Below are 8607 nucleotides of genomic sequence, written 5' to 3' on the forward strand. Positions count from 1 at the left end.
ACGTGCAGAGCGGTAATGAAGGTAACCAGAATGTGCAGAGCGGTAATGAAGGTGACCAGAATGTGCAGAGTGGTAATGAAGGTGACAAGAACATGCAGAACTGTAATGAAGGTGACCAGAAAGTGCAGAGAGGTAATGAAGGTAACCAGAAAGTGCAGAGCGGTAATGAAGGTAACAAGAAAGTGCAGAGCAAGAATGGTAACAAGAAGGTTTTAAAGAAAATAACCATTGAATTGAAGAAAGAAATTGCAGAAAAGCATGATCGTGGTATTCGTGTGACTGATCTGGCCTCGGAGTACAAGATGGCGAAGTCGACAATCTCGACTATTTTGAAGAATAAAGAGGTCTTCAAAGCAGCTGATGTGGCAAAAGGAGTAACAATGTTAACCAAGCAGAGGACACAAGTACTGGAAGAGGTGGAAAAACAGCTGGCAGGTCATAGTGTTAGTGAAGCTATGATCTGTGAAAAGGCCAGGAAATTGAACAGTGATTTGCAAAACCCCTCCACAAGTTCATCTAGTGATGAATTTAAAGCCAGTAGAGGGTGGTTTGATAAATTCTGCAAGAGAAGTGGCATCCACGGTGTGATAAGACATGGTGAGGCTCCCAGTCCTGACAAGGCCGCTGCAGAAGCCTACAAGAAAGACTTTGCGGAAGGCAGAAGGATACGTCACTCAACAAGTGTTCAACTGTGATGAAACAGGGGTCTTTTGGAAGAAGCTGCCGAACAGAACCTATATCACGCAGGAGAAAAAGGCACTGCCGGGGCTCAAGCCCATGAAGGACAAATTTACACTTTTGCTGTGTGCGAACGCAAGCGCCGATCTGAAGATTAAGCCACTACTGGTGTAACATTCCCAGACCCCTCATGCATTCAAGGAACAGAATGTGAACAAGGCCAGTCTGCCTGTCATGTGGAGGGCCAATGTGAAAGCTTGGATCACAAGGCAATTGTTCATGGAATGGCTGCATGAGGTTTTCGCACCCACCATTAAGAAATATCTTTCTGACAACCAACTGCCTGAATGGTGCCTTCTTCGGATGGACAATGCCCCAGCACACTCTCCAGCCTTTGTGGATGATATGGACGCTAAGTATGACTTCAAAAATGTCAAGTTTCTCCCCCCCCCTAACACGACACCTCTTCTGCAGCCTATGGACCAGCAAAGTGATCTGCAACTTCAAGAAGCTGTACACAAAGGCGCTCTTCACCAGGTGCTTTAATGTCACTGAAGAGACGTCCTTGACTATGAAAGAGTTATGGAAGAAACATTTAAATGTCCTCCACTGCATCAACCTCATTGACAAAGCCAGGGAAGATGTCACGTACCGGAACTTAAACTCAGCCTGGATGAAACTGTGGCCAGAATTTGTCATTGAACTTGACTTGGAAGAGTCTGATGCACAGGTAGTAGAGAAGATTGTGTCCATGGGCAAGAGTATGGGTCTAGACTTCGTTGGTGCGGACATAGAGGAGCTTGTAGAGGACCATAAGGAGGAGCTGACGACGGAAGAACTTGCTGAACTCCAGATGGAGCAGCAGAAGGTGCTTGTTGAGGAGCATTCCACTGAGGAAGAGGAAGACGGGGAGGAGGTTAGCAGTGGTGTGATAAAATCCATTATGGAAAAATGGAATGAGTGCCAGGATTTCTTTGAGAAGCACCACCCCAACACAACTGTGATGAACAGAGTGTTGAATCTGATGAACGATAACGTGGGTTATGCAGCGCAGTAAAAAAACAAGTGACATTAGATAGATTTTTTCCCCAAAATTGACCGTGCAGCTAAGAGACAAATAACAGAGGAAACCCCTGAAGGATCTCCCCCGATGTCCTTGTGGAGGGGACTCTCCCTCCAAACAATAACCTCCTCCCCACCTTCCTGTCCTCCATGCCAGAAGTTGCCTCCAGAAAAGTTAGTGTTCACTCTCCTTATACTGTACTGTACTTTGTTTCATATTTTTGTGGTAAAAATGTTTTTTTTACATATGGTTCAGAACAGATTAACCTCATTTACATTGAACCTTATGGGAAAATTTGATTCTGTTTGTGATCAAAATCGGTTCGCGACCACGTTCGTAGGGGTCAGAATGGATTAACCTTATTTACATTGAACCTCATGGGGAAATTTCATTTGGTTCGCGACCTGTTCCGTTAGCAACCAGAATCTTGGAACGAATTAAGTCTGTGAATCGGGGTACCACTGTACATTTTCTAGCTTGGAGAAGGGAGGAACTGGGAGTATGTAAACGGTTTGCCTTGCTGTGCCTGTGTGTATGTCACATCCAGAAGTAGAGCAGCACCAGAAAACAGCATTATGCTAATTGCAAAATCTAGTAAGCGTGAGATAAAAGATATATCACTATGTGGTGCTATAACTTTCTTTTATGGGGTCTATTCACGAAGCTGCTGAAGGATCTAGCCGTAGCTTCGGCTGATCCATTGGCTAGCTTCGGCCCCAGGTCCCCTTCAGTTCCGGCAGTCGGCCGAGCGGCTCAGTCGAGCCGAAGGCATATACCTCGCCTCGACTGAGCCAAGGCGAAGCTGGCCGAACGACAGCCTGTTACTGACGGCTGGGCGGAGCCAGCCGCCATCTCACGGCTGGCTCCGGCCATTTGCAGAGACAGATCAGCATCCCTGGTTACCAGGTAACCAGGGAAGCTGATCTATCAATACTCTCCCGGACGCTCCGGGAGTCTCCCACTATTAGATGGCGGCTCACAGCCGCCTGGGAGAGAAACACTATTTTTTTTTTTTTTTTTTTCTTCTGACATCGGAGCCGCTGGCCGCCTTCAGTCAGAAAAAAAACAGCATAGGATCCATAGCTACATTTCTATTGGCTATTTCTCTTTGCAATAGCCAATAGCAAACTAGCTATTGCACCCGCCCACTGCTGCTGTCAATCAGCAGAGGGGACCTGAAGTTCTCCATCAGGTCCTCTTCTAGTGATTGCCAGCAGCAGAGGGTGGGTGCAATAGCCAGCTTGCTATTGGATATTGTAATTTGAAATAGCCAATAGTAATCTAGCTATGCATTCCACGCTCGGTGGCATTCGGCTGTTCACTCACTGCTGTTCGGCATCTATGAGAATAGGCCGAACGGCAGTGTGTAGCATGCCGGAGGTTCGGCTCAGCCAATCCAGATGTTGGATCGGCTAAGTCAAACTCCTTCTGCACTTCGGGTCGGCCGAACATGCTGAGCATGTTCGGCCGACCCGAAGCCAGCGGCAGCAAGCCGATGTATGGCTGATTTCAGTAGGTGTACGGCTGAAATCAGCCGTACCAGCCTGAAGTGAATATCCAAACAGCGTTCGGCTCACTTCACTTCGGGTCGGTTATTCACACGGCTGCCCTCGGCAGCTTTTGTGAATAACCCCCTGTGTGTTGTGTTTTTTTTTTTTAAACATCTGTATGCCAATGTTTTTTAAAATGAGGGAAAATGTAATATTTAATGGTGAACACCAGGTGACACTATAGCTGTCTGTTTCTCCTTTTGAATCCTATCTTTCTTGCTCTTTCCTGCTCTAATATATGCTCTTCTATATAAAAAATATACAATTTAAAGCCCTGTAACATAATTTTTATAGTACTGTATTGCATTCATTCTGCATAAATGGTAATAAATGTGAGTAATGGTATATTTTTTTTTTTTTTTCTGTACGAGTGGCTGTCATCACTGTTTGCCCCAAAGTTTTCCATCTGGCTCCTTGTGCTTTTTCTGATTGAAGGATGCCAGATGGAAGGGTGCCGACAGGGGCACCCATTGCAAAATCAGTCAGTTCCTCCGGCTGAAATTTACATTTATGACCAGCTTAACTTAAAGCATGAAAGGCTGGAAGTAAATAACAATGAATTATACTACCTATTACACAAACAGAGGAATAAACAGGGAAACAAAACAAATGCATAAAAAAAATATATTCATCAGATGGCTGTGGCAACACATTGCTTATCTGCTATTAATAGATATCACTATATATAAAATGCAATAATATCGCAACAATTACAGTACACAACGTGTAAATAAGTCAATTAATGTAAATGATGCTGTCCTTTTGAACCTGAATGCCATAGAGAATGAATTTTTGAACAAGAATAAATACCGGTTTCCAAATGGATCAAAAAACTTTCAGACTAATCTTCAGCAGGGTAGACTTGAAGTGAAGACATCAAGTCACTTGGCCCAGTGTGTGGCCCAGTTTGCAAAGCCTCTTAGAGGCTGAGGTGTTGCATAGTCTCACCTGTTCAAAAAACAGCCAAATAAATGTTTTAAATTACTGCGTACAGAATCAGTACAATATTTATCTGTCTTTTTGTTGTATAAAAATACACTTCAAAATGGTCTTTTTTCATTAATAGCTGACTGCTGTCCCTCCTCTTCAAAAGGCAGCTAAACAAAAGTGTTTAAATGCTGTTTATGGCAGGGCTCAAAATGTCCACTGGCCCCCTCGCAATTGGCGAGTGAAAATTGCGTGGGGGCGAGTGGAAATTCATCGGGGTGGCGCCGCCGACAGTACGAGGGGGGGAATTTGCCGCCGCTTCGGCAGCGGCGATCACCCGTTCAGCTCTCCCCCTCTTCAGCTCTACCCCTTCTTTTCTCCTCTTCGGCCGCGCTATAGATGCAGCAGCCAAAGAGGAGAAGAAAAGAGAGAATGTTCAGCTGGCTGTCCGTCATCTGCATGCCCACGTTAGCTGCCATAGGCTGGGAGGAAGACTGCAGAGCTCCAATTGGCTGGCTGGCAGGACAGAGCGGGGCCTGAAAGGAGGCTTCAAGTCGGACATGGAGGACAGATCTCTGCCCCCCCACCAGGAGAAGAAAAGGGCACCTGAATCGGGTCAGCCATGTGTACTCTGCGTTCTTGATGACCTCTGCACTGTGCGTTCTTGATGACCTCTGCACTGTGCGTTCTTGATGACCTCTGCACTGTGCGTTCTTGCTGACCTCTGCACTGTGCGTTCTTGCTGACCTCTGCACTGTGCGTTCTTGCTGACCTCTGCACTGTGCGTTCTTGCTGACCTCTGCACTGTGCGTTCTTGCTGACCTCTGCACTGTGCGTTCTTGCTGACCTCTGCACTGTGCGTTCTTGCTGACCTCTGCACTGTGCGTTCTTGCTGACCTCTGTGGGTTGGTGGCGTGCTCGGAAGACAAAAGCCGCACGGGCCGGTGTGTGCAATCGCACATTGCCCGCTCAGCATTACATACATTGGCAAGCCCTCCCCTGGGCGGGCAGGGCTTGCGATGATCGCAAGTACGATCTACCTGTCCAAGATGGGCAGATCGTATGAAATTCGAATGTCCTTACAACCATCGCACAACGAAAGTCGTGTGATGGTTGTAAGTAGGGATGCACCGATACCACTTTTTTAGGACCGAGTACGAGTACCAATACTTTTTTCAAGTACTCGCCGATACCAATTACCGATACTTTTTCTTAAAGAGGCAGATCACATTTTTTCAAAAGCAATACAAAATAATGATTTTAGGTCAGTTTCTTAATCTTATGAAGAACTGTAACTCAAAAGACAACATGACTGTCAAAAAATAAGTTTACTTTGCTTAAATTGTCACAAAGTTGTACTCAACGGAATTTCTCATAACATGTTTGTTAATTAAATATTACACAAACAATAACATGTCATTAATAATAACAAAGGTGCAATATATAACAGTACTGTAAACAGTGCACTCACTGTACTCATAGGGAGCAACAGTATGGGCTAGATTACAGTTCTTTGTTAAGCTTTACCGATGCTCTCCTTACATTTCCAACCCCATTAAAGTCTATGGAGTGAGAAATGTGAAGAGAGCATTTGTAAAGCTTATCAGTCAAGTGTAATCTAGTCCTATAATTAATTATAGGAGGAATTAATTAACTTCTATAATCTTTCTAAAGCCAGTGGCAAGTTTTTTTTTTTTTTTAAGGAACAGAAGCATCTCTGCATGGTCAGCTAGAAGTCTGTTCCTGCTATCAGTAAGTACATGTGATGCAGAGCTGAACAATCGTTCACTTTCCACGCTACTGCATGGCGCTGAAAGATATATTTGCGCCAATTGAGCCAGACACCGTCCAGACTTGTACTTGGCTTGTCACTGCGAGGTCTTTTGGCAGATGGTTCCCCATGCATCTCAGATGTTGGGGTTTCCCGAGAGTTTTTCAGCAGTTCCGGCATTAACATGTCTTTTCATATGCCTGGCATTCAAGCAGTAAATTCGTCATATTCCGCTTTGTGCTTAATTTTCAAGTGCTTTATAAGATTGCTCGTATTGAAAGAACTTGTCTTTGTTCCACCTCTGGATATTTTTGCAGGGCAAAGTTTGCATTCTGCCATGCGTACATTGTTCTCGTTAATTTTAAAATAGTTCCACACCACTGAAATTATGCTGATGTCTCTGAAAGGCTCCAATATATAATGCACTTCACCTTGGTTAAAAAAAAAAAGAAAATAATAGAAAATTATGATTATTAGAACTAGCGGAAAGTACTATCTACTTTTTATGTAACTACTTGGCTGGGGTGTTAAACCCCCTTCCTTTCCAGGCCATTTTTCAGTATTCAGCACTGCGGTACTTTGAATGACATTTATTCCGTCATACAACGCTGTACTGAAATGATTATCGTACAATTTCTTGGGGACAGATAGAGCTTTCTTTTGGTGGTATCATCGCCACTGGGTATTTAATTTTTTTTACTGTTTAACGTAAAAACACAAAATTTGAAAGAAAAAACTGTTTTCCCTATGTTATGTAATGAAACATTTTATTATCCAATTTTTTGGTAACATATGAAAGACTGGGTCAAATCGGGTAAACAGACACCAAACATGTCAAGCCTTAAGAATGTCCGTGCATGCAAAATTGGCCATAGGCGACGCTTTAAAAGCTTTTATTGCTCATCAGTTTAGCGTTATCAGTGATTGATGGCCCTTAAATTATTGCTCACGCTCCGCCGTTCACGTCGATATGTAACATGGCTCAATACACAACAAAATGCTAATGTCATGCTGAAGTGACATTGTTAGTAAAATCTCAACGTGCCATTTGAAAAAAGGCCACAAGATGGCGTATGGATAGGATGGAAGCAGATGGAATTGTGTAGAAAAGTGAAAAAACCTTAGGGGTCTATTCACGAAGCTGCCGAGGGCAGCCGAGTGAATGACCGATCTGAAGTGAAGTGAGCCGAACACTGTTCGGCTATTCACTTCAGGCTTCTCACTGCTGTTCGGGCTATTCTTAAAGATCCCGAACAGCAGTGAGTGAATAGCCGAATGCCGCCGAGCGGCTCGGCTGTTCTGCTCGGTCCCTCAGAGGTACCGAGCAGAACAGAAAAACAGTGAAAATTTTGTAAAAAGTAAATAGCAAACGATTGTGCGGAGCCAGCAGTGACAGCTAGCTCCGCCCAATAGTTTCCTATTGTCCGGCGGCTCTGCTGCTGTAAAAAAAACAAAAAACAAAAAAAACCTACTGAATAGTGATTATATAACAAATAAAGATTAATTTATCTTTGACTATGCTGTATTAATATAACATTGACATTCCTGGACCTGTATATCAATATATTTTGTATTTGTTTAAATGTGCCACGTATACAGAATTGGATATATATAGCTGTACCACACTATACAATAATACACTGTTCTGGAGTCTGGACATATGCTCATCTATTTTCCCCAGCATGGGGATACAAGCCTTAGTTAGCAATGGCATGATCTAAATTTAGGGACAAAATGTTCACTTGGTGCCTAATATATCCCACCCATTTCCAGGTGCCATTGTAACGAGATAATTAATGTTATTCACTTTACCTGTCATTGGGCATAATGTTATGGCTGTTCAGTATTTTGGGTTTTGGATTTAGATACACTCAAATACTATTATATCTGGAGTGCTGTGCTTGGAGGGAGCAAGGCATACAGATAAGAATTATGATGATTCCTGCTGATGCCTCCCTCTCCACAATAGAATTTTTGTTCTACAAAATATATGTACATGTATATCATACAATTATGATTTTAAATGCGGTTCTAGACAATTTTAACAATACCATTTATTTTTATTAGTTACTGTGGGCACAAGACACGAGTAGACATTTCTTCTGATATTGAAGATGGGATGTGGTTTTTATTAGGTCAGGTTTTTTCTTATCTGTGTCAAGATGTTCAGAAAATCCTGAAAGGAGGAACAAAGTAGGCAGATAAAATCTTCCACATATAGAATTTGCTTGACCTAATACTATATATTAAAGTGGAATTGTATCGACAGCCAAAACAGTTTTTATGTTTTGGATACACTGTAAAAGTGTAGAAGCCTCTGTCATGTTTTAATTTCTCTGTATACCCATCAGATAGGAAGTAAGTTAAATTCGCTAAAAATAAAAATGTCCTTTAAGCAGTACAGTGTGGACACCTCTCTGCCCTCCGTGCATCATTGGACAATGAAAAAGTAGCAGCAGACTAATGAAGTCATCTCTCTCATCTGTCCTTCCCTTAGAGGGTTATTCACGAAGGATCCAGCCGTAGCTTCGGCTCACTGTACCCATCGGCACGCAGACAAGGTGCTTTTCCAAAGGGCACCCTTGGTGTTCACTCATTCCCCCCCCCCCCCGCCTTCC

General features: G+C 43.3%; 1 long non-coding RNA gene across 1 annotated transcript in view; it reads left to right on the forward strand.

The window, feature by feature from the left end:
- Positions 1–1472: 1472 nt before the first annotated feature.
- Positions 1473–8607, forward strand: part of LOC108796668 — a 12420-nt gene continuing 5285 nt past the window's right edge. Inside the window, exons 1-2 of the long non-coding RNA XR_001941826.1 lie at positions 1473–1601; positions 6473–6478. This is a non-coding gene — a long non-coding RNA (uncharacterized LOC108796668). The remainder of the gene's footprint in view (positions 1602–6472; positions 6479–8607) is intronic.

Source organism: Nanorana parkeri, unplaced genomic scaffold, assembly GCF_000935625.1.
Source record: "Nanorana parkeri isolate BGI_ZX_2015 unplaced genomic scaffold, ASM93562v1 scaffold1147, whole genome shotgun sequence".
Classification (NCBI taxonomy): domain Eukaryota; kingdom Metazoa; phylum Chordata; class Amphibia; order Anura; family Dicroglossidae; genus Nanorana; species Nanorana parkeri.